The sequence below is a fragment of the Natator depressus genome, chromosome 12 (assembly GCF_965152275.1).
Source record: "Natator depressus isolate rNatDep1 chromosome 12, rNatDep2.hap1, whole genome shotgun sequence".
Classification (NCBI taxonomy): domain Eukaryota; kingdom Metazoa; phylum Chordata; order Testudines; family Cheloniidae; genus Natator; species Natator depressus.
The window spans coordinates 23,246,999-23,274,317 of record NC_134245.1 but is presented as its reverse complement, the minus strand read 5'-3'; the positions used below and the strand labels follow the sequence as shown (position 1 = coordinate 23,274,317).

The 27,319-nt window shown below is 40.6% G+C and overlaps 1 long non-coding RNA gene across 1 annotated transcript; it reads left to right on the top strand.

Moving 5' to 3' along the window:
• The first annotated feature begins 8 nt into the window (after window positions 1-8).
• On the top strand, window positions 9-27,319 carry LOC141996574 (uncharacterized). Its single transcript, XR_012641566.1, has 4 exons — window positions 9-131; window positions 7,897-8,005; window positions 24,596-24,697; window positions 25,982-27,319. It is a non-coding gene; the product is annotated as an uncharacterized LOC141996574 (long non-coding RNA).

Sequence of the window (27,319 nt, the reverse complement as noted above, 5' to 3'; positions counted from 1 at the left end):
CCCAGTCCGAGACCCTGCCAATCCATTGCCGAGAGCCCTGTCAGGCTGCCAGCCGAGAGCCGGTGGGATGAGGGATTGCGCGGGAAATGGGCGCTGAGGGGAGGTGCTAGCAGGACCTGGCCGAGCGAGATGTAAGGGGTGAGCGGGTGGGGCCAGCTTCCCACATCCCCCACCTCGGGCTAAGGCCGGGGACTCCGCCTCCGGGGGAATCTCACCTCTCGGAGCGTCGTCACGGCCATAGGCGCCGCAGTGCCCAGGGGCGCGTTACCGGGCCTGGCCCTCCTCCTCTTGCCCGGCATGCTGCCTCCCCTTCAAACTCTCCCCGAGCCTCGGCAGCCCAGCCCAGCTCTGCCCCTCGCGCGGCCACTGGCATCGCGTAGGCCCCGACGAGCTGGTTGTGCTGATAGATTCCGCCCAGGGCCTGGTGCATCGTGGCTGCGCCGTACCGGCGGAGCTGGCCCTCTCAGTGCCACAGGGGTGCAGGTTACACTCCGCCAGCGGGCTACTTGCATCCATTTTTCTGGCCAATATACAGCCAGTCTGTGACTGGCTATATCCATTGAATTTGGTATGCCGACACTAGAGAAATCGTTGTCTGTAGTGTCCCTGAGCTGACTGAAATGCACCTTGCACCCACTTGCAGAAGGGCTTTGCTGGGTTCATAGGGAGACCTCATGTGGTTGAAGTTACCCCTATAATTTATAGAAGTAAAGCAGGGGTTCTCAAGCTGGGGGTCAGGACCCCTCAGGGGGTTACAACGTTCTTACATGGGGGGTCATGAGCAATGTTCCCTCTAAATTTTGACAGGCCGTGTGCACAAAAAATTTCTTCTGTACAAATTGTTGTGCTTCTGTGCAAATTTTTGTGCGCACAGTGTTTCGCCATGTGCGTGGGGTTTAGGATCTGTTTGTGCGCACACATGCGCACAGCTTAGAGGGAACAGTGGTCATGAGCTGTCAGCCTCCACCCCAAACCCTGCTTTGTTTCCAGTATTTATAATGGTGTTAAATAAATAAAAAGTGTTTTTAATTTATAAGGAGGGGTCACACTCAGAGGCTTGCTATGTGAAAGGGATCACCAGTACAAAAGTTTGAGAACCACTAGGGTAAAGCCTCAAAGTCACCATCAGTCTCCATCCTCAGAACTGCTCAGATAATAAACTTCCTTATTTTGATGGCTGAGTCACCTCTCTGTCCCCACCAGGCCATGGCTCCTTCAGCATCGCCCCCCTTTAGATTCCCATACCACTTCAGAAATGCTCTCCCCAAGCCTCATTTCCACATGTGGATCACTGGCTGACACTGCAATATCTGCTACTGGTGCCATTTACACCCCTTCCCTGATATACTCTCCAGGCAGCCAGGCTTCCCACAGGGCATGATTCGCCTCACATACACACACACGCACCCCATTATGCCCGCTCTGGCCAAGGAACTCCACATCCATCTTTGGACTGTTGTGGATACTATATCTCAGCACCCAGTGGAGGGTAGGAAGAACTCAGCTGGTAGCTATGCTCCTAACAGCCCCTCAGCTACTAGCTGCTTCTCACCCTCCAGATCTAATAAGGCATGGAAAGCTGATAAATATACCAGCCCGCACCTGAGCTGGTGTAAGGTAGCACTTATACCAATTCAAAGTGGCTATTATGGACACATTCCACCTGGTGATGGTGTAATCCGTGCTACACAAAACACAAGTGATGATGCATGACTGATCAAGATCTCTAATTTGGCAAGAGCACTGTCTACGCTGCCACTTGCAATGCTGCACTGAAACTTGAAGCGCTGAGGGGGGTATTTTTTCAAACTCCTGAGTGAGAAAGTTGCAACAATGTAAAGTGCTGGTGTAGATGTCCTAATTTGGGAGTTATCATGGGCCAAATGTGGAACGCATTTGGCACTAGATATTATTCCATCTGAGATACCGATTATCAAACAGGCAGCTCTTCAGAGACTGAAAGAGCTACAAGTTTTTAAAGATTAATATTTCTATAGAAATTCAGGAGGTAATAATATAACAAAAATCAGTTATACAGGGTATCAAATTGTTTGCTTTTTGGTGCTTTGAACTAAAAATTCCTGCAGTGGATGGGAAAGCAACTAGTAGAGAATTTTTTGTTTGTTTGTTCTATTTCTTTGTAATTATTACAGCAGGAGGGGCAATTCAGTAGCTTATTATGACTAGCTGTGAAGGAGGAGAGAGGGAAAGGGAGAAAAAGTTTTGATTTTCCTTCAGCGGAGCTAGAGTCACTCACATTCCTATCCTGCACAAGACCTGAAGTCCTGTGTCCATTCTCAGAGTTAGCTTAGTATATACTGCTGATTTCCTGTTGGGCCTGCTCTTGCTTCTTTGAATTTAAAAGAAAAGTGTTATCAGGAGGGCACATTTCTGCTGATGATTTTGAGGAAGCTTTATTATCATCATACTAACAGCAGATTTCAGAGTAGCAGCCGTGTTAGTCTGTATTCGCAAAAAGAAAAGGAGTACTTGTGGCACCTTAGAGACTAACCAATTTATTTGAGCATAAGCTTTCGTGAGCTACAGCTCACTTCATCGGATGCATTCAGCAGAGGGAGCCCTAGCTCTACCAAAGCTCCTTTGTTGATCATTAAAATATAAAGCAGCAAACACAATAATTGTTGTTTTTTGCTGTGCAGTATGTCCTCGCAGATGAAGCTTTAATCTATATTGTACATCTCTGTTGCTGTAAATTCATGCTCCATTATACCACCATATGCTTTGATTCACTCAGAGGAAGCTGCGGCAATCCTAACATTTTGTTTTGGCTTCATAGCTGTTTATACTGCATGTTTGATTGCATATTGTTTTCTCACACACTTAAAGGTTATGTCTTAATAAGTTGTTTTAAACAAGTTTATTAGCAATGAGCCTGCAGTTGATGAGTTTTTATGTCATGAGAAGGTATCATTGCAATCACTGACAATTACATTATGAGTTTCAAGAGACAGAAGGAGAGTTTGGCCCATTAAAAGAATCTGGAGGCATGAAGCACAGTGTTTTGGTTTTTATCTCATTGTTGTCTAGTCAGCTGTCTATTTGCTTTTTTTGTGTATTTTTCGGTAATACGTATTGATGCTTCTTTGATGCAAGCTGGACTGTTTCGTAGCTGAAAGCATGAAGGTACAGAAGCAGTTTTTCAGAATAATTCACAGGTTGATTGATCTTCTCCATGATATCTGAATATTTTAATGGGGAATTTAAATTATTATTAAGTAAAATTAGTTCTTTAATCTTTTTACACACAATAATAGGTCCACAGAGTCTTAAGTACCATTTTTGTGGATGAACTGCTTTTCAAACTGCCCAAAGGCCTGGATCTAAATCTTTCAGTACATTTTATGATTAACTATGTTTCTCCTAAAAATGGTCTCTAATATATACAGCCTAAATTTTCAAAAGTAACTAATGATTTTGAGTGTCTCGGTTTTTGTGTGCTCAACCTGAGGGATCTTAAAAAGCCCTGTTTTCAGAGTCTGGGTGCTCAGCTTTTTCTGGAAATCAGGCCTCTTGAAGATGGCTCAAGTGGAGCACTCCACAACTGAGTGACTTTTTTTAACATTTAGGCCTAATTGCTTGTGAACAGAGGGATCAAAAGGAAGAACATGGAATGTGTCATAGTTGTCAGAGAAATGAAACAACATTTTGCGGCTATTGCGTGCTAGACTAAACATAAAGTCAGATTTCACACTCCAGTACATGGGTGCAACTGTCAGTGAAGTCAGTGGGAGTTGCACCTGTGTAGCTCTGGATGTAATTTGGTTCACAAAGAGCATGCATGTGTAACACTGACAGACCCTGGTCATTGTAGGCCAGGATCAAACCTGTGATCTCTGGAGCTTAACACATGAGCCTCTACTGCATGAACTAAAAGACACATCTCTGTTAGCCAAGGCTGCAGTAGACTCTTCGATCTCTAGCTGATCTAGGAACTACTAGAATGGGACAGAGTGCCACACCCAACAGGTGAGGGTTACACATGCTATAAATGTAATGAACCATTTGTGACTATTATTTGAATTAGTAGAAACAAATCTAATTTGGTAACTACTTACAGTATTTTTATATCATCCTTAAGAAGATTCCTAAGGACCTTCAACATTTAAGAGACTCAGTTGGCTACAAACTTTATATGGGACATCTTAAACATGTTAGGCATTATTCACCAGTGCTTTAGCCCACTTTCATATCAGTATGTCCATCAATGGTTACGCTGATGTAAAACTGGAGTAACACAATGGTGAATCCAGCCCAATATCACTTACACTGTGTCTGATTTAATAACATGGGCCTGATTGTGATCTCATGGTTTTAGACTGGTGTAACTGAATTCACTTAAATGGAATTATTCCTGATTTACATCACTGTGAGATCAGACCCCATTTGTTTAATAACATGTCAGGTAACTTTCACTGTATGCCAAATAGCTTTTGCACTAGTACCCATTATTTATGCTTGGTGCAAAGGCTCCTGAGGTTTATAAGCAGGGTAATATTCTAGGAATTTGACCAACCTGTAAGGGACAGAGAGTGGAGGAGTCAAGCACTAGAGAGAAAACAGTGAATACGATGTCTTTAATGGCGTGAGATCCTTTGGTCAGACTGGGTCTAGAAGAGCTGTGATATTCTCCCCTTTCATCCCACACACCCTAGTTATTATCAGTTATTTACACTTTTCTTAGAGAAACCAAGTCACTGAAGGGTTAAAGATTTTATTCTAATATACATCTCTTTTTTGTTATACTACACGGTCAAATATTTCATATTGCTGATGTTTATACATTATTTAGGCCTTATCTATTTTAAAATTTCTAGGTACTGTTGAACATGTGAGGAACTCTGATGTTCTAAGAAACTTGGCGGTTGCCCCAGAGAAGCCTGAAATTCCTATTTATAGGCTGTTTGTCACTTACTCTTTTTTCTTAAAATCAGTGTCTATGTACTGTTCCTGAAATTCTGATCCACCCAAAAATTAATCCCTATAGTCTTCTAAGGGAATCTAATTACTTAATTAATGATGAAAGGTTGTTGATACTGTTACTAAAATGACAACATGTTTCACAGATATTATAAAATGTTCATTTAGCAACATTTGAGAAAAATCACCAAGTTGGAATATTGTACTCTTTAAAATTGTGATTGTCTAGCTGAGGAAGATGATCAACATCAATAGATTGGCTATGCAATAAAGATATATTATCAATTGAGTATAATGACAGAAAAAGAGGACTTAACTGTGTATTTTGAAGACGTGTCTAACTCCAGGAAATAATTTTTGATTAACAAAAATTTCATTTCCAAGAACTGTGAGGTTTAATTTCAAACAGTAGGTGGCTCACAAAGACTTTTTCCTTATATTCCTGAGCTGTTAAATATTGTGAGAAATACAGTCAGTCTATCTTACACAAGCATTCACATGACCCTTATCAATCTTATAAAAGTACTACTGTATTCTGTAACAATAGCCAAAAAACTGCAGCAGCACTCTGGCAGGCTCCCGTGTTATGGCCTATTACGGCTGCATCCTGTAGTACTTTATTGATGTAGCATATAGAAGAATTCCTTGTTTCCTAATGAGATGCTACCAGTCATTTATGACCCAAAATAATGGTTTTCTAAAAACAGTATTTTACAGAATTTAAAATAAATAGAAATAACTCCATGTTTTTCTTCTAAATTCAAGTAGAAACTTTTTTTTAACAAATAAATATGCCCTTGCAGTGTTTGCAACCTATCACAGAATTTTTCCATTTCATGAAAACCTACAAATTAAGCGGTCGAGAAATTAATTACAAACAAAAGTAAAATTGACCAGTGCATTCAGCATTCATTCTGAGAGAAATTAAATTAAAAAGGTCACATTGTTAAAATTCCTTCACTTTTAGTAATATATGGGGATATTTGTAACATAGGTAAGGAAATGTGTTTTATTTAAAAAAATATCATTAACCAATCAGCATTTGGTTACTGTTACTCATATCAAGCATGACCCAAAACCCATTGAAGTCAATGGAAAAATTCCCATTTTATTACATTTACGAGAAATTCCAATCAAGTCAATGGGGTAATTTGCAATGTAAGGTTCTACTCAACCTGAATAAGGGCAGCAGAATTGGGCCCTTAATGAGTATAATCTGGAAACATTAAAAATGAAATTGTTTTTATGTGTAATCAATTTCATTTTAATGACAAATGCAAAGGAAGGTATGAGAAGTATTTTTAAAAAATATTTTACTTTAAAAATATTAAGGAAAAAACTGTTTGAGGATGTGGGGGATGGAATGCAAGGATCAGAGGGGGGAAGCTTTTCCAGACTGGAAAAGAGAGAGGTGAGGAATGGAAAATCTTTCTAAACCAATTATTTGTGAGTAGTTCCATGTTTTAAGTGATGTGTATATATATTCTAGGCTTTTCTGATTGCATCCCTCTTTGGGTTCAACACTGACCACCCTGAAATAATAATGAAAATTCTCAGATGCTTACCCTATTGATACTATCAGATCAGCACAGCACATTTCAACACTTTTGTACTAGTTATACATTTAAGGCCTGACACAGAGCCCCTTGAAGTTAATGAAAAGGTCCTATTGATTTCAGTGGGCCCTGGATCAGGACCTTAGGTCTTAAGCCAGCAAAGCACTCAAGGAATGAATGTGAATAACTTTCTGCACCTGAGAAATCCCATTAAAATCAACATTAAAATTTGCTACCATTGTGCTATCACTTGTAAAGCTCCACCATTATGGGCAAGGTGCCAGTTGTTGCCAGTAGTATCATCTAAAATTCCCTTGAGCAGTATTTTAAATAAGAGACTGATATTACTTCATCTCCCCATTCTTTGACTGGTACCTGATTTTCTAATAAATATCTGCAATGAAACTGCTTTATCTTTCATAATGACAGGTTTCAGAGTAGCAGCCGTGTTAGTCTGTATTTGCAAAAAGAAAAGGAGTACTTGTGGCACCTTAGAGACTAACAAATTTATTTGAGCATAAGCTTTCGTGAGCTACAGCTCACTTCATCGGATGCATTCAGTGGAAAATACAGTGGGGAGATTTATATACATAGAGAACATGAAACAATGGGTGTTACCATACACACTGTAACGAGAGTGATCACTTAAGGTGAGCTATTAGGTAAGCTAATAACTAGCTAGTAACTCACGAAAGCTTACGCTCAAATAAATTTGTTAGTCTCTAAGATGCCACACGTACTCCTTTTCTTTTTGCTTTATCTTGTGTACAGTTAAACAAAGTTATAGTTTTAGAGCACCCACTCCTCTTTACTTTGGCCCCAGATCTTCTCTTTATATTGTTCAAGTGGCACCTTATAGACTAAAAGACGTATTGGAGCATAAGCTTTCGTGGGTGAATACCCACTTCGTCGGATGCATGTGACATTCACCCATGAAAGCTTATGCTCCAATATGTCTGGTTAGTCTATAAGGTGCCACAGGACTCTTTGCCGCTTTTACAGATCCAGACTAACATGGCTACCCCTCTGATTCTTTATATTGTTGTAGCTCATTCTCTGTCTGTCTGTATGTCTTCGTCCTGTATTTGTGCACATCAAGAGCAGCTGTGGTTAATGAACTGGTGCACAATAGGGTCAATAAAACATATGTAGTGTGCATTGTTAGCACATATACAAAAGTGATTACCAACTTATAGATTAAAACGGAACTGGCTTTTTAAAATTTTTTGGATCTTAATACTATCTATAATAACTCAGCAGTCTTCTGTAATAATATTGAATGTATCTAAAATTTCTACAAGCTGGATTTCAGAGTCACTTATTCATTGTGTTAATTAATGACAAATGTAGAATAAATTGTCATGTTCCTTTCCTACGAACTTTTATTCTTACTTTATTTCAGATTCAAACCGGAATTTAATTTGAACAGAACATTATAACTGCATTAACACAGTCAAGAATCATCATTTTTAAACCAACTGAACAGGTTAAGCGACTCTGTGACAACAAAGGTGAGGGTTACCCTAATTCATTATCTGTGTTTGCAGCTGAATATTGCATGTTCTGTTCTCACACACTGACATTCCTAAACTCCCATGTAAATCATTGAACCATAAATAATATGGGGTAGACAATCTAGGAATTTCTTACTGAGCTAAAGCAAAGCAAATGTGTAATTTGTAGTCACTAATAGTGTTGTTTTAAGTAACAAAATTAGATTTTCTCATTTTCACTAAAGCTGTTCATTTAAGGGTTTCAGCTCTCCTTCTAAATGAGATATGCTAGTTTACCTTTGATCTCCATGCAACTGAATAGCTGATTTAAAAAAAGATATTAGATGCTGCTACTTTGGAATTGACAAGGGAGATGCTGAAGTATGGATCTGCTAAAATGTGATCTGTAAAAAATGACACATTCTTGCTCAACGGATCTCCCTCTATATACTGAATCATATCTGCCTAGTTTATTGACAAAAAATAAGTTGTTTTTTCTTTTACTCCTCTTCAGAAGTAACACAGCTCTGGGAGAGTGAACTAGATTCTATACCTTCTTTTGCCTGTTTAACAGAATTATAACATTTACATACTTATTAGAACTGCGTGGGACCTCGTTCTCCTTTCACGTAGGACCTGTTCACACTAGCTGGATGAATTTTAAAAATGTAATCACTAACATGTTTTAACTAACATGTTAAAAATCCGTAGCATAGAAAAAGCAAGTTTTAAGTGAACCCCAGGCTTTAACTCAGCCAGCTGTTTACATGCTAAAATTCAACTTGTCTACATTAGAATTTTAGAATGTGTAAGCTGGAACACAATGGAGGTGAGGAATGTTAGAAAAGAGGACATAGCATGTGTAACTGGGAATGGAATCCTCAGTCCCAGTCTGTAGCAGCCAGCGCTCATCTGCTGCACATCTGTTACCATGGCATATGCACATAAGTAGTGAACATAAGCTGCTATTCCCCACCGCCATATGCATGTTTGTAGGACAAGAGCTCTGTACAATTTGTGGACCTACTTGACACATTTGGCCCCACCATGCTTTTTCATGATATATAATGGCCTGCAGAATCTTCTTTGCTCCACCGCTGCTTTTCATTCTCCCTACCTGTGCAGCAGAACCACAGTAATTCTACTGGGCTAGGAGTTTTTGCTGTAACCCCTCCCAGGGCCTCAGGATTTCAGCCATAGAGTTAAGTTCCTAAATTACAGGATATTATTATAGAGGCTCTGACTAAGTCATTATATATAGTAATTTGAGTTCTTTTGGCGTTTTCATTACAATTATATTAATCCAGTTTTTATATCATAGCTGAATAACTTGCTTCAAAGTGGAATTTGGCATACAATTTCTGAGCTGAAGAACAAAGAGTTGCTAAATACGTAGATGCTATATATAGGTAACTTCTTCTGTTCCTCACTCAGGCAAAACTTCCATTGAAGTCCATGGGAATTTTGACTTAGTAAGACTGTCGTAGGCGTAGATTTGGCTCTGTGTGTGTTGTGTGTGTGTATTCAAAATGTTTGAGTATTGTTAATTTTTGAGGGCTTTGAAATGGTAGTTAGCTAAGTTAAGATATGAATATACATTTGTATTACTCAAATGCTGCTTTGATTTAAAACATGCAAATGAGCTAATTGCTGTAAACCTGACATTTTCTAGCTGTGTATATGGGATTTTATTCTTTATTATTCACTAAACCTGGATATTTGCAATGATAATTGTTGTGTCATTCAGTATGACACACATGCTAATTCAGATCTACAGTACAAAGCACCTTCCCAAATAAGCACACATACCAGCGTTCAGCACTGTCACATTGTTCATAGTTATTTAAATAGCCATTAACTTCAGGAGAGAGTTGAAATAAATCTGAACTAATTACTGTTTTGTTTCCTTCTCTGGGAATTCAGGAAATTGGAAGAAACTAATGCTTTAGGGCTGTTTGGCAGAAATTTTGAGCAGGTCTTTTTCTCATGGAAGCACGCAGTACAGGATGTCTCAACCTTTTGACCTGTCCAGCACAAATGTTGTCCTGCAGAATCATTTGTGTCCAGTGCTGTACAAGGCAAAGGTGAAGTAGAGACTCCATTCTAATACCTCTCTCTGTATTTTCATGCAGATCACTGAGATAAGGAGCCAAACACTAACTTTACATGTTCACACCAAACATTTTTTCCCCATTTTGGATTTCAATCTAGTATACTGCTTGAGTTGTATTAGTAATTTATATTCTTTAACCATGAGCATGGAAGCTTAAAAGGAGAGCCATATTAAAGTTCTTGACTTGGAATAATTCATCATACATGATGCTCATACATGGTGTAGATTTCTACCCATCTGTTAGAGCAGTGATTCTTAACCTATTTACCACTGTAGGCCGCATATGTAGCTCTTTATGTGCGATGTGGGCTGCAGCTGCACAATAATGTACCAGTTGTATGGCCCTGAGGATGTCACATGGGCTGCGGTTATGTGCTGATTGGGCCAAAAGCAGCCCATGGGCCGCAGGTTGAGAACCACTGTGTTAGAGTATCTACAGATGAGGTGATTGTCAGTTTTGAAAGGACAGAGTTTCCAAGCATAGATGGGCAGTCTGTGTAAAAGCTCAATTTTCCATTTCCATTTTCCTTATGACTTGTTATGTAATTTTCCATTTCCCTTATTACTTGCTATGTCACATTATTGTCCCATGCTTCCATAGGCTTAGTCTCAAACGATTGTACATTTAACACATCAAACAAAGACTTTCTTTTGGCTTCCCCCTTTCATTCTGTATCACTGTTTGGCTATCTGCATATGGCAGTGGAAAGGAATATACGCCTTAGCCAGAAAGAGTTACAATAATCTATTAATAGGTTGGTTGCTGAGAGACTTGCTTGTTGTGACTGCAATTTTATGAAGTTTGATCTGTCTCACACATGCACCTTTTTCATGCTGAAAGTAAATCATGTTTTTCTGGACCGAGAAGAAACCATGCATTAAGATGTTAAGTGTGTTTTTAATAATTTAAAATATTAGAGGAAGTCCTCTCTTAGAGCCCCTGTATTGGATATAGCCTCATGACATTTGTAATATCTTGGGAGAGTTTTTAGCAGGGGAAAGTGACATTACTTGTGTGTTCCAAATGACCCTCTCAAATGCAGTTCCTCAGCAGAGGATCTTTACAGAGAGTCAAGGATGCTGTATGCCACAAGGATCAGCAAAACATGGGTCCTAGATACTAGAGTGATGGGAGCAATACAAATGACATAGATAAATTTGACAGACATTTTGGTTAAGTTACTTGTCTGTACTAATCCACTTTATATTTTCTAAACAAAGCTGCAGAGATAGAGGAAGTCTGTAATGGGATCTCTGCCACTTCTGGTGGTCCCAGAGTGCTAGGAGCGTTAGATTAGGTGCATAATCTTCATGAGAATGAAGAAATGTATAAGAATTACAAAGTATGACACAGCAGATGATCTGCCACCTGTTTTCCTTTCCGAGCATCCACCAGCTCCTACCAAGTTATGCTTTGAGTACTTGTAGCGACTCATCAGGCATGGATGGGGAGGAGAGAGTGAGATCTGTGAAAGGGTTATTTGTTGCTGGAAGTTTCACAACATGGTAGTCAAGAAATAACTTTCCCTTGGGAAGGAAATGAATAAGCAAACCTGGTTTGGAGCCTGCATTGACCATCCTTCTCTAAGAGGTGGATTTCAGAGGAGATTTCAAAACATAGTGACTTCCAAAATGAAAGATACTACTCTGTTACAGTATCCCCCTCACCCACTCCTTTCCCCCCATATGTTTCAAAAGTACTAATGGGATAGATTGTATCTAATGCTATGAAAATCACCAAGTTCGTAAAGTACTTCTTTTTATATAATGTGCCAGTCAATGAATATCTAAGCACAAGTGCAACTGAGGCCTGATCTACTCTACAAACTTAGGTTGACAGAAGCCACCTTATGTTGACCTAATGTACACTACTACACTACTAGGTCCCTTCTGCCGTCCTAACTCGCCTGTAACATCAACTTAATTACTCCACCTTCATTGGCGCTTAATACGATGTTGATGAGTCAACAGGCAGTGTGGACACAGCGTTTTGTAAGTCGATTGAATTGGCCTTCAGGAGATGTCCCACAATGCTCAGTTGTGACCACTCTGGAGATTGCATTCAACTCCGCTGCACAGCAGCCAGGAATACAGGAAACAGCCCCTTCCCTGTTAAAGCCCCAGGAACTTTTGAATTCCCATTTGCTGTATGATCAGCAGGGAGAGCTCACCAGCCCAGCTGATCATGGTGACTCAGTGCCCCAAATGTGCTCCAGATCCAGTACAAAGGAGGTGGTGGACCTTATTGGTCTGTGGGGAAAAAAATCTGTGCAAGCACAGCTCCGATCCAATAGAAGAAATGCAGCCATCTATCCAAAGATTGCGTGAGGCATGGGGGACAAGGGCTACAGTAGGGAGATGCAGCAGTGCTGCATGAAAATCAAAGAACTTTGGAGGTGTACCAGAAGACGAGGGAGGCGAACAGTAATTCTGGTTCTGCACCACAGACATGCCGCTTCTTCAATGAGCTGCATACGATTCTTGGTGGCAATCCCACCACTACCCCCAAATGCCGTATGGACACCTCCCATGAGTCTGAGTCCACGGCCATCTCAGGCAACAACAAGGTGGGCATTCTAGATGAGAAAGAAGAGGAGGAGGAGACAGGGAGAAAGGCAAGTCATGGATCCATTCTCCCTGAGAACCAGGAGCTGTCTGTATCCCTGGAGCCTAGCTGGTCACAGGACAGCATGATGTCCAAGCATGATGCTGGGGAAGGCACCTCTGGTGTATAGGCAATTCCAATCGAATTGTAGGGGTTACATGCTCTTATATTTTATGTTTAATCTGAAGAAAAAGTGAGGTGCTGTGGGTATCTGCTTCCCAGTGGCTGCTCCAGCTACACAGAGGGTACCCCGCCGGAAAAGACTGGTTATGTGCACAGGGATGCCCTGGCAATCCTTCATGGAGATCTCTAGGAAACTTTCATGGAGGTACTCTGCATCCTTTGAAGAAGGTTTCTGGGGAGGGCTGCCTTATTTCTTCCACCACAGTAGGACACTTCCCCATGCCACTCCAGTATTAACTCTGCTGGCATCATTCTGGTACACAGCCTAGCAGCATAAGGACCAGGTCTATATCCAAACACTTGCAGCATCTGCTCCCTTGCCACCTTTGTTATCCTCAGGAGATTGATCTCACATAGAAGAAACGGTGGAAGTTTTCATTACAAGTGTTCGTAAACAATAGAGCATGTGATCCACCACCCATGGTGACTTCCGGGTCCCTCAGCCACGCTTTTCCTAGCATGCTGGTGGTTTGGTTGGCAGGAATCAATGTTGACCTCAGATTCTGCAAGTCCAGGACTACTACTACCAGCAGCTTTAAGGGAAGGAGGGATGGACTTCCTGTGTTCTCTCATGGCCTCAACCCCCCACCCACCCACAACAAGTTGGACAAAGACAGCAATTTGGGAGGCTTAATGCTGGTCCCTGGTCTCAAAGCAATGTCCATATTTCTAGGGGGAAGAAGGCATTGTCCACCTGCCCACCTGTGCTCCCGACGTGGGTTTGCCACAAGTTACAGAACAAGACCCATCGCCCATACTGCAGGGCCATATTCACCATGGCTGGAACAGCAAACCGGTTCATTGAATAGCTAGGGATTCTGAGCGTGTTCTGACTTGCACTTGAGTTTAATAAGGGGAGTGTTTTTAAAATAGCAACCTTGCACTAGACCCAGGGAATGCACTGTCAATGGTTTCCTTGTACTTTGCATGCCTTATAGTGGAAAGCTTGGCCTTCAGCACATCCTCCACACTGTCTGAGAGGCTTTTGCAGATTAGAAGGCAGAAAAAGAGGATGTATGATGACATGTTCAGTGAGATAACAAACACCTCTGACAGCTGAGATGGAGCTAAGAGCTTGGAGGATTTCATTGTCTGAAAAACTGGACATGGAGTTGGAGAGCAGGAGAGCATCCCAGGAGCATGAGCGTGTCATGCAGGAAGAGATGCTGTGGATTATGCCAATCAGTTATGTTGAGGCATCTGGCTGAGCTTCAAGAACAGCAGCTTGAGGCTAGACTCCCTCTACAGTCCCTGCAGAACTGTCTGCAAGCATCGCCCTGTTCCCAATCACCCTCTCCCAAACATTCCTGGAGGTGGGGGTGGGTCGGAAGGTGCAGTATCTCTTCCACTCAACCCTGGGGAAGGGTACCAAGAACAAAAGTTGGCCATTCAAAGACATTTGATGGTCAAGACAATTGTACTTTGACAGACAAGCTGACATGGTTTCTCCCCTTCCAATATTATCACACCGTTTGCACAAGGTTAAATTATTTTCCTGTTTTTTCAGTTTCTGCATGTGTGTGCAATAAAAGTAAAAGTTTCAAGAATGAAATGCTCTTTATTTTTTCCAGTCATAGGAGTTTGGGGAGGGAGGTACAGGAAAACTGAGGGATGGTATGGGAAGGCGCAATGCAGATAAGCAGCATACATTACTGTGGCTCATTACTGAAATGGGTTTTCAAAGCCTCCTGGAGACTCAGAGCTCCTTGCTGGGATCTTATTGCTCTGGTAAATGGCTGCTCAAAATTAACTGCCAACCTATCTGCCTCCAGCTCCCACGCCCATGCAAACTTCTCTCCCTTTGCCTCACAGGTATTATGGAATACACCGCAGGCAGCGATAACTATGGTGATATTTCTTTCAGTGAGGTCTAACCTAGTGAGCTGCGCCAGCAACCCTTTAAATGTCCAAAGGCACATTCCATCACCATTCTGCCCTTGCTCAGCCTGTTGAACTGCTCCTTACTGCTGTCCAGGTGGCTGGTATATGGTTTCATAAGCCATGGGGCAAGGGCTAGGCTGGGTCTCCCAGGGTCACTATTGGCATTTCAACATAATCAGTGATTTTTTGTGATCTGGAAAGAAAGTCCCTAATTGCAGCTTTCTGAACAGACCTGTGTTCGTAAAGAGACGCATCATGCACCTTTCCTAACCATCCCATGTTGATGTGACTGAAACACTACCTGTGATCCACCAGCACTTGCAAAACCATTTAAAAGTATCCCTTATGGTTTATGTACTCTTTGGCAAGGTGGTCTGGTGCCAAGACAGGGATACGCATGCCATCTATCAACCCCAACCCCACTGCAGTTACTAACCTCATCAATGCAAAACCATCCACTATATCCTGCATGTTGCCCAGAGTCATTACCCTTCTTAGCAGAAGTTGATTAATGGCCTTGCACACTTGGATCCCAACAGCTCACACTATGCATTTACCAACTCCGAATTGATTCCCCACTGACTGATAGCAGTCTGGCATTGCAAGCTTCCAGAAAGCGATTGCCACTCGCTTCTCCACTGTCAGAGCCGGACTCATTTTAGTGTTGCTACACTTCAGGACTAGGGAAAGCCCTGCACAAAGTTCCTGGAAAGTGGCCTTTTGCATTCAAAAGTTCTGCAGCCACTGCTCCTCATCCTGTAGCTGCATAATGATGTGATCCTACCAGTCAGTGCTTGTTTCCCCTGGACCAAAAACGGCACTCCACCTTGTTCAGCTGCTGCATGACTGCCGCAGCTATCGTGAATTGTTTTGTTCTTTGGCTTGCAGCAGGGCTGCTTGCATGACATCTCAATGTTCTGGGTGGCCGCTCCTGTCTCGGCTCTGGAAATACTGCAGGGTAAGGAACGAGGTGTTTGTAATGCTCACAACAAGAATGCACAGTTGAGCAGGTTCCATGCTTCTTGGCCTATGGCTTACATGTGGATAAGACAGGCTTTCAAAAAAAAAAGGCAAGAGAAAGTATGGGTGGTTTGCCATTGATATCAGGGGAGGGAGGGAGAGAAGAAACTGTATCATGGGAGTCAAAGCTATGTTCCCATTCCCTCCTGTGACAATGTTTTGGTCCCATGAGGCGTTACAAGCCTTTCCCAAAACCCTGTGTGGCTAGATGTACAGGGGGTTAGTGACCCATAGTGTACTGCTCTGTGCATTGATGCAAGCGCTGCTAGTGAGGATGTACTCCACTGACATAATGAGCATGTGGTGTGGACACGCACGACTGACTTAATTACTGTGGCGGCTGTATGTCAACTTACATTAAATCAACTTAATTTTGCAGTGTAGACATGCTCTAAATGATCAAACAATACAGCCACACAGTGGTTGCCCCAACCTTTGCCCCCAAATCTCACACAATATACCTCCTGATAATTAGAAGCCAGATTTAACAGAGGTGTCCTGCACAGCATCCTAAATGTTTTCAATATTTTAATTTATAAATACTATTTATGTCTCCAATGACCAGTACCTGGAAGGAGGTGTTAGTTTGCTCAAGTTAGCTCATCTGTGAAAGCGGATTCAGAGGACTATCTATGGTTGGGTTATTCATTGTTTAATACTTTTTCATGGATAAAGTAACTACTGACTCTTATCACTGCCTCTTAGACATTTGATTTTGACCTGGACCAAAACAACACATGATCACTTCTGTGACATTCCTATGCATAGACAACTATGGGCTTGGGGAGGGCTTTAGGGATTGTAATAATAAATAAAAGAAACACTGTGTTTGGAATAGAAGCTCTTTTATCTCACATTATTAAAAGAGGACACATTTAGTTATGGTACAAAACTACTCATTACAATGATAGTCAACAACAATTATTATATATTTTTTTAACTCTAGCCCCCACAAATAAAAACATTTGCCTATGTCCCTGCAGTAGGAACTTGTGTACTAGATCTGGTAGATCAATGATATACCCATTACAACTCCCTTAGATCACTTTTGTTGTCTTTCATATGTTCATAAGTTTTAAGGCCACAAGGGACCACTGCATAACAGAGCACACAGAATGTCATCCATTCCCTCCTGCAATGGAGGGAATTATTCTTACCCACTATTTAAGAGAAAACTATCAAGTCGAATAATTTGTGGTTGAACTAAAGCTAATAACTTACAGGACAGCAAATAGGTCTGTGTTCTTAGCCTTCTCGCTGCATTTCCAGCGTCTCTTGATTTCGCTGCTGCTATTGCCCTTACAGGCTATAATGAAAAGACAGAAATTCTCTTTCCATTTTCTTTTTTCTGGGTTCTCTGCCTTAAGTACAGCCAGTTCTTCAGGGCACTGCTGTGGCTGTCGCTTTATCATTCTTATATGAGTGAGAAGAGGCTAGATACTGATCTCCATTATCTTCCCTGTGTTGTATTGAGTCAATCTATAGATAATTCAACTACCCTCTGCTCTCCACCTGAAAAGGTCATGCCCAGACCATTGAAAATAATCTCTTATTAGTCCCCTGTCTGCCCAGCTCCTTGTTTTGCCTTATATGTGATATTCCAGGACAAAACATAATGTGATCCTCTTCACATCCTTAGGATCCTAGGAAATACATTATGTTCCAAATTCTGCTGTTGTTACTTGAGCAACTCCTCCGTTAAAGTCACTAGGGCCTAGATCCTCAAAGGTACTTAAGTGCCTACCTCCCATTGAAATCAGCTAAATACCTTTTAGGATCTGCGCCTTGGACTCTTGCTTGAGCAATGTGTGCAGAATTTAGCTGTTTTTTCAGAAGATTCCTAAATTATCGACTATCACTTTGGCCTTTATCTTCTTTCTTTTTAGATATGTCACACCGTGACCTTAATGCATCAATGAAAGGAAATGTATAGGCTGTCTAAGCATTAATGCTCTGGTTTCTAAATGTACAAAAATATTACATAAATGAAGTTGTCTAGATTTCATTTCCGAGAACACAGATGCATCTCAATTTAAATCCATTAGTCTCATTTCATTCCTATTTAGGACTTTTGTTCTTTTTCCTCTTTGGTCTCCATTAACCCAGTTAATCTCATCATCCTTCCTTCTTCTCAGTAAACACTTTTCAGTAGAAGCAGAGATTGCTCATTGCACATTTTGTTATGTAAATTCATCCTGTCTGTGCTTTAGTCATGGCATTTCATCAGCAGGCATCACTATGGGAAATCAATGAGTATATCTACCAAACTTATAGTACCCTCACCGTGAGAAAATATCTTTAGCTTTGGCTATGAAACTTAAGTGGAATTGATTATATCCTTCAGAAGCAGGAAAAGGGGATGCATGCCTGCTGGGGCTAGTAGTTGCAGTGGGACAGCTGTGCGCTTCTCAATATACTGCCTAGCCTGTGCTCATGAAATACTTGAGCATGCAATATTTTCTTGGATAGGAGAGATATATGACATTTCTGGTAATTTATAATTAATAGACCAGAGTTTGGAATTCACAGGGACATGAAGGCATATTTATTCTTTTGAGAGGAGTATAGGATGCCATAAATTAATTTAAGGGAAAACAAGTTAACAGCAAATTTCTACCACCTCACAAGTTACCTCTGCAAGATCTTTTTTTCCTTAAGGGGCGAACTCCAGCTGTAATGATTGACAAGTGGTGACTTCTACGAAATGTGCAAGCAATATAATCTGAATAATGAAACACAGTAGTACTTATTGCATTGCCTCAAAAATATTCTTGCTTCCCTAAATATATTGACGTGTCAAAATATAACAGCACTGATGTACTGTAAAATATATAGCTAAGTTTGTAATGGAATGTTGGTCAATGCTAATACAGGAATTACAGTGAAATAGTTTTGTAATGGAATAGTTTGTAATGGAATGCTTGTCAATGTTAATACAGGAATTACAGTGAAATAGTTTTTTTTAAAAGACAAAGGAGAAATATTTTAAAAAGAGTAGCTCCCCATAGTTCAAAACAATACATGCAATGTGGAGTCAAACAAAATGAGGCTGACTTTGCAAGTAATTTTGGCCATTTGCTGTTCCAGAGGTAGAACATGTTGACTTAAGTGGTGAGTAGGCCTTGGGCTATCCTATATTTCTGTGGAGGGCTGAATTTAACCCATTAGTAAATTAATCCTCACAGTATTCTGATGAGTTAGGTCCATATTATTATCCCCATTTTTAAGATGCCAATCAGCAGGTGACACCTTGGAACAAATTACAAACAACAGGAATGTAGGCTGCATCAAGCAGGGAAAAGCTGAAGTGCAATTTAAAATGCCAGGAAACCAGATGGGCAGAGATAGATAACAACTTTAGCACAGGGGTTAACAGTAGCTAGACACAGGGAGTGAAATCCTGGGTGTGTTGAAATGAGTTGCAAAAATCCCATTGATTTCAGTGGGGTCAGGATTTCATCCTAAAGGCAACAATCAGTTGTTGGCAGAGACACATTTTTCATGTGTCTGTTAAAGGTGTATTGTCAGTCAGTTCTAAGAACCCTCTCCAATCTTCGAATATCACCACCTGCTCAGTGAATTCTCAGTTCTGTCAATAGCCTCATTGATAAGCAATCTCTTTCACAAAGAGTTTGTCTTCATGTTCTGCAAAAGAAGGCCAGAGTTAAGTGTAACATGGATGAGCCAGAATTTTTGAATAAACATTCATTTATACCTCTATTGATATTTCCTAATTTTTGGCACCTTGGGTATGAGCCCAGAAGCCTGCTCTATTAAAGTTCTGGTGAGTAGTCAAGCCAAGGCACTTTGTGGATGAGATGGAGAGCTGGGCAGAGAAAGATAATTCCATTTCATGGAGGATTTTGATATTTTGAAATTCGATTTCATTCCAATTAGGAACATACACCAAAAATTAGCAAATCTCCACCAAAAGGAATGGAGCCACCTGGCAGCTACTCTGGAGCCTGGAAGCCTTGGCATCCTATACTCCTGGGGGAATTCTGCATCACTGTGTATGTGCAGAATTCATGTCCCCTGCAGATTTCTTTGCTTCCCTGCAGAAAAATGACTTCTGATGGGGAAGCAGAGGGAAGCCGTGAGAGCGGTCATGTGCCCCTCCAAGCAGCACAGGCAGGTTGGTTCGGGCACCCAGAGTAGCCACTAGAGACGTAAATCATCACCCGAGAGGCGGGCTGTGCAGTCGTGTGTGTGTGTGTGTGTGTGAGAGAGAGAGAGAGACACTCTGTCCCTCTCGCTCACTATTGTAGCACTCTTGGCCTGGAGGGGCAGGGCTTCGGGGTGTTTCTGAGGAGGTAGGTGTGGGACAGGCACTGACCCCTCAGGCAGAGCAGAATGTATCAGCCTGCCTGCTTAGTGAATTGTTCCCATTCTCTTTGTGAATTCCTCCAGGAGTATAAAACAGGTGCAAAAGTTTTAAGGCTCCTTTAGATTGTCAGAGTGGTGTAAAGGAGAGTATGGCCATATAAATGCTTATGGTGCTTTAGTGATTAGAACTGTTTTGGACTAAAGTTTTAGACTGAAAAAATTTCAGAATGTGCTCCATGAACAGTTTGCTACCGACCTTTCTGGAGATGGTCAGTATAAATTGTGAGTTTGATTTCCCAGCCTTCACTTGCTCTTTAGTTGCCTATGATGTAACACTGAGCATATGGCTGCATATATTTGTTGACTAACAACTAGAAATAAAGGGTCAAACCTAGTTACATTACTGTTAGGGAAGGGGGTGTGGGGATTTCCTGCAGTGCTCCCTACTCCCATTCTTCATCCATTGTATTATAGTTTAAATAAATTATCAAAATAATTGAAACCAGAGTCATTATATTGAATTATTTTGACAAAATATGCAGAATTTTATAATATTGTGTGCAGAATTTTTATTTTTTTGGTGCAGAATTCCCCTAGGAGTAGTCCCAGCTGCCCACCACATGGGCTGCTGAGGAGCTGGGCAGATGAGCTGGCAGGAAACTAGGTGTACCTATTTTGCTGGAATTTTTCTGACCAGTTCCAGTGAGATGGAGAGAATTTAGGATCCTGAATCATGCTTGAGTTCCAGAGAAACTTCACAGGCAAAACAACAGGTATCAGAACTTTTGGAATATAATGCTCATAAATAAGAAAAGTACTAAGGAGGCATTCCATCTTACCTGACTTCTGCATGTGTATGAACAATTCAATAGCACCACATTAATGAGGTTTTCTGACAGACTTATGATTCATTATATTTTGTGTACTGAATACAGAACAGGCAGCTTAACTCTCACATAAAAAATTTGTTAAGGCAGTTACAGGAATGGAACATATTTTCCAATAAATCAGATTTTTAGAGGGTATTAGGAAGTTGTCTGTTGAAGTCATTATTTTGAGAGAAGTTAAATTAAATCCGGTGCCCTATCAGTCACAAATAAGCCAAAATTCTTATTGATATAAAACACCTGACAGGAAGAAGCCTTTTTAGTTTTAAAACCTTTCATTGAAAAATCTTCAAACTATCCAGTGAGAATAATTAATGGAAAGGTGATGCAGTATTACAGTGAATCCAGTAAATAACAATGTACTAGCCCTATAGAGGAAATAGAACACACAATTAAAGTATTATTCAAAGAGCATTCATTACTAGAGTCTCCTCTAAATACAATACACCTGATTCTGATCTCAAACCATTTTTACACCTGTTTAACTCTATTGTCCCAGTGGAGTTACTCCTCATTAACACAGATGTGAGAACGAGATCAATGAGAAGTATATTCATTTATCCAGACTAATTTGCTTCTAATATTCGTTCTTACTGCTACCTTCTCGGACTTGCATACAATGCTTATGGAATTATGCCATGTACCCATGCTTAAAAGCAGAAGGATCCTTCCAGCCACCCATAATGAACTTGAGCAAAATTGTTATGAGGCAGACTTAAAAGCTTTTTTAATTCTGTCAATTCTTTAGGTTTAGAGAAAGTGTTCAAGTCTTAGCAAAGGCTTGGCAGAAAGTGTTTTTTAAACTATTTTCACCACTAGATTCCAAGAAAAAAATTGTGAAATGTACCAAGAAATCTGCATAAAGAGATGGCAAGGATTAGACAACAGCAGCTGTACTTCTGAATAAATAAAGTTCTGTTTGCAAAATTATACAGGCAAAGATTATCACTTGTACTTGCATTTGCTCAAATGCAAGTACAAATATTATAAAAAATGACAATGTACTAAATATCTAAAATAGCACAGGGAATATATTGCCACTTTGGACTAGATCATGCCCTGCATGATGCCAATTTGATTGTGGGGCATGGGGTGAGAAAGAGGGTATACCACTGTATTCAGCAGGGCAGAACCTCTCCCTAAAGTTTAACACAGTGCAATGAGTGACTCATAAGACCACAAATACAGTGCACTGGATTGAGCCCTCAAGAACTTCATGTACATAAATTAAGGACCAAATTTTTAAAAGTGACCTTTGAGTTTGGTGTCCATATTTAGGCACCTGAGGCACAGTTTTCAGAGGTGCATGGCTTCCAGGATGCTCTGCAACTCTGATAATTATGTCCTACGTGTCTAGAGTTTGGCACCACATTTAAAGTCACTTTGAAAATTGCCTGTAGGGATGTTGTTCAATGTGTTTCTCTTCTAGAGAATATGCTTTGATGTTATATGTGACAATTTGGGAAATCTGTCTATGTACAATTTATGAATTCTGTTTGAGATTATAAATTCTTGATATGTTTACGCCCTGTGTTGTATTCTTGCATCATTATTCCTGTGCTAAGGAGAAGGGGAATGGTCCTGGGTGTCTGCCTCTGAAGTAGATGGCTATTAAGGATAATCAACAACTGAATACATGTTGCCCTAGCAGAACTGTGATGTGGTCTAGAAAACATGCACCAGGCAAGAAGGGGTTAAAGAACTGCTTTAGGCTCAGGCATCCTGGCACTGCCATGTTTTTGAGGCATGTCAGTCTTCTTGAAAGGGAGAAACCTGGTTCAGAAAGGCCTAGCCCTATGAGGTGGATAGATCTCTCTCCATTAGCTAGCAGGTGGGAGACACCAGTCAGAGAGGGCTGACTTATCTAAATCTGGGGACTAATTAGGGGAAAGGGGCCAACTGAAGGAAAAGCTGAATGAGGCCATACAGCCTGAATGATCCAGGCTGTAAATCCAGCTCCATGGAGAAGAGGTGCCTTGAGGGGAGAGACTGAGGCACTGCCTGAACCACAACTTCAGCTCTAGGAGGAGTATTGCGAGGTCCAGAAAGATTGTTTGAAATATACTCTAGCTACTGAGGGAGAGGCTGAGACCACCTTTGCAGAAGTTCCTCAGTAGTCAGCTGGAAAGAAACTGTGAGGAGCCATAAACCCACAGCAGGGTTCACAGAGCTGAGGAACATGCCTTTTTTACCTTTTAGAGAGAGAATTTTAAATGATAAAACAGTTCTCCATTCAAGCCATTGTTTCCCACTTACTTACAGAGTTCTAGGCCTATCTGAAATCCATTTTAATTTTCCAATTGTATTTTCTACTTTTTCGATGGGTTTTCTGTTTCTGATTTATAATCATAAATACATAACTAGGTTCTGAATAAATTCAGCATGGCTACCGAATCTTGGCAGCTCCAGCATATTTTACATATTTGAGTTATGTAAGGATTGGGTCAAAAGAACTAGAGCTTTCAAATGTCCTCTGGGTCCAGAAATCTTTTGGTAACTTTGATCATAAACATGGTTTTAGTGAATAGAGATTCATGGCATTTCATAAATATGTAGACATTTTAAAGATTACTACAACTCTCAAATGATATTCTTAAAGGATGAGAAATGTTTGGAGAAAATAACAATATAATGCTTCTGTGAATTGTCTCTCTGATAAGAACTCAAACATTATAGTGCAATATTTATCTCAGTTTGCTTTATTCTTCAGAATGTTCTTTATTTTTTCATGATTTGGAGAGGTGAGGAATTTAACAAATGGATCTTTGGCATGTTTTGCATTTTTAAATGAACTTCTGGCTGTACAATTTATTGGCTCATTCCTACTCCTATTGCTGTTGACCTCAAAAGGAAAAGGATAGGCGTCTATGGAACAATTTATAAAATAAATCTGAGTAATTATGATTGTAATTAAATATCTTCAAGTTGTCAGACTTCATATTTTTCCTGATTTTTAAATAAAATATCTGCCAAATAATATCACATTTCTTTAATTAAAACCACTTTGCAGTATTTTACAAATAAAACAGCTTAATCCCGTAAATCTCATCTTCCATTTTAAAGTTATCTCACACAAAAACAGGCAAAAAAAAAATTGTAGGGCCAGTGTTTTCCTCTCTTCCACAAGTAGAGGTGAGCCAAATCTCATGGATTTGGATGGGAGAGACAATAAAGGGGAAGAGCCATGTGACAGGGCACTATTAGTAGCACCTTAGCCACTGATGTTGCTGCAGCATGAAGTAAGTTGCAGGCTCAGCTATGAGCAATTAAACACTTTCTGTTGGGGAACTATGAGCATCTGGATGATAATCAGTAGGTAATGTAGTAATTTGGAGAATATAAGTGGAAGAAACAGAAAGGAAGGGGTAGTTCAGAAGGAGAGGCTGGGTAGAGGACTGAAAGCTGTGTGGAAGCCTGTTATGCTTTGTAAGGAAAAAAATACCTTTCTACTATGTGTATTTATTTATGTAACAGCCATGTGTGTGTTTATGAGTGTGAGGCCACATGAGCTGGCCAGCCAGTGAAGTACACTGGGTAGAGGCAGGTGCCCTGTGGCAAGCTAGCTCTACAGTATGCTCCTATTTTCCCTTCAGACAGCCAAGAAACCCTTCCATGTGTATCTAGAGCCATTGGTGAGGAGGGTCAGGATGGAGGATCTGGTCACTGAGGGATTTATACCCATCCAAATTTTTGGGGTAAGTGCACATTACTACAGATGAGCCTACATTAATTTGTTCCCTCTTCACAGATGGACAACCTTTGAATGAGTCTCCAGGAACAGCTGCCATTAGAAGAGGTGCCACTATGAATAGATCTTGGGGTGTATAATCTCTGAGAATAACCTCTCATGGTATCGTTAATTCAGCTTTTGATCCAAGATATAACTTGGAATTGTGGAGGCATATGCAAATGTTTTCTAAAAGAGTATTGCGATTTTTGTTAACTTCAGCAAATATTTAAATTTGATTTAAGGAAGAGATGAAAGTTTGAGCCATTCATTATTTTATCCTAAATACGTAGCTCATCCCTGCATTACAATCCAGAAGCATGAACAGATTGCATTAGCTTCTGAACCCATCACCATTTCAATGTATTTTTGAAAAAATGATTTTGCTCCCTCTTTGTGGTCTTCCGAAGGAAAGATGTCATACAGGGACTAGGTAGGAGATTTTTGGTGTTGCCATCCAAGTCCAATTCCAGCAGTAATAATAATGATTGAGTTATGATCCCTTGTATTGCTGTGCTTATGCTCCTCTCTCCTCCACCACTATCTGGAGGCTTTCTTTATTGACAAATGAATGGAGTAGAAAAACCTTAACTAGAGAATGTGAAATCTTTATCTGGCACTGCTACTATGAACTCCATTCGCATGAACTGAGTACAGAAGACTTCTAGATGGCATTGTAAGGGGGTCTTAAGCATGGCAATACTAGGGTATGACAAATAATGCACTATTATTGATGACAGAATCTGGAAGTGTCCCTGCGATTGAGTTTATTCTTTTTTTTTGGGGGGGGGGTAAGCTCTCTGATCAGAAGAGGCAGAATCTGGCATGGATGTGTGTCACTACCTGGAGTACTCCTCTGTCTGCAGCAGTGCAGCTTTGTTATGAGGTCGTTACTGAGTCCCTTAGCAGCCTCCTGTAATCACATGATTTATAGCCCCCTAAGACTACTCCAGGAGTTAGTTTAATGGATATTTGAATACTAAAAGAAACTAAAGTCTGATATAGATGTGGGAAATATCACTTTATACACCACTTAGCCAAAATGAATATTTAAATTAAATATTCAGCAACTTGTTCCTCAGAGATTCAAGCTCACAAACTCACTGCTGTTCAGCTGTTAGTCTTGAACTAAAAGACTGAAAACTGCCAGTTTAAATACATGTATATTGAGAGTCAGAGTTATATTATGTGACAGTGAGACCAATCAGAAGAGCTTTTTGAACTCTGTGCTTAATTTCTTTTTTGCTTACAGATTTCTCCACTAATGTAGTCTGTCTCCAGGCTGGCAAGCACAGAGAGCTTGAAAAACAAAAGAGGAAAGAAAGCTTGTTGGTCAGGTGGGATTTTTCTAAGGTTCCCCTCTCTGAGGCTTGCTCTACACAAGAGAAATGACCTGTCGCTTACAATCCATGCAGTTGAACATGGTGTAGCTGCAAGTGTAAACAAAGAGAAACTGTATTCAGCACCATTTCTGTATACTTTGTTTTTGGTTTACATTTGAACTAAAGCATGTTGAACACCAGTTCAGCTGTAGTGATGTGATTTCTTAGTGCAGATCAGGCTTCAGGAACTAAAAGGCAGCAGATGTTGTAGAGCTCTGCTCTTTAGAAGTGTGCTAGCCACGGAGAGCCTGTCCAGGGGCAATTCATTCAACGTCTAAATTGAAGAGCATTTATCCTAAAAGGCTAATCCTTATCCAATCCCACACACCTAAAAAGAAATGCCTGTAAAATGGGGAAGTCTTTATGATTCAAAGATGTCCCTGGTGCCTCAAATATTTGGCCCAGGGATCCTGCTCATGATGCCACTTGACAGGTGGGGGATTCCCAGGGTTGGGAGAGCAGTCCCAGGTCCTAGCCCCACAGGTGGGATGGAGATGTGACCTGTAGATCTCTGTGCCATTCCTCCCTAGCTAGCCCCATGTCTTCCTTCCTTCCCATTTTCTAATCCCTAGAAGGGCAACTGACGGAGTCTTTCTCCTCCAAACTTCCTTTGTTTTTCTGAAGAGTTCTCTGAACCACAGGAAGTTAATCATATCTAGTGGCTTCATTAATATTAAAGCTATGCTTCATGTGGGACTCTGCCAGCCAGTTTTTCCTCTCCCTGCTCCTGGTACAGGGTGAAACGTGAGAGAGAAGGGAGATTGCTGAGCTGTAATATTGGCAGCCCCTGGGACTGATTTGACTTTCCAAGGTTGCTGGATGACAAAGTCATCTGCAACAAATCAAAGGAAGTTTGTCATTGTCTCTAAATGGCTACTATTGTGAGACCAAGTGGTATATGGTGCATGAGTGAAAAAGGACATAGAGGGAGACATTTATAGAGATAATATATTAATACATAAAGCTAATTACTGTTCAATATCTATTACACACTCTGGGCTAAGTACTGTTCTCATTTACACCATTGTAAATGCAGAATAAGTCAACAAACTTCAGACCCTGAATTTACAACTGTGAAACTGGGAGCATTATCTGGCCCTCTGACTAATATACAGTATAAAGAGAAATACATTTAAAAAAATGTTTTTGATTAAAACTGGAAAAAATTGTTCTTAAATTAACCTTTCAGAATGAAATGAGTAAGGACT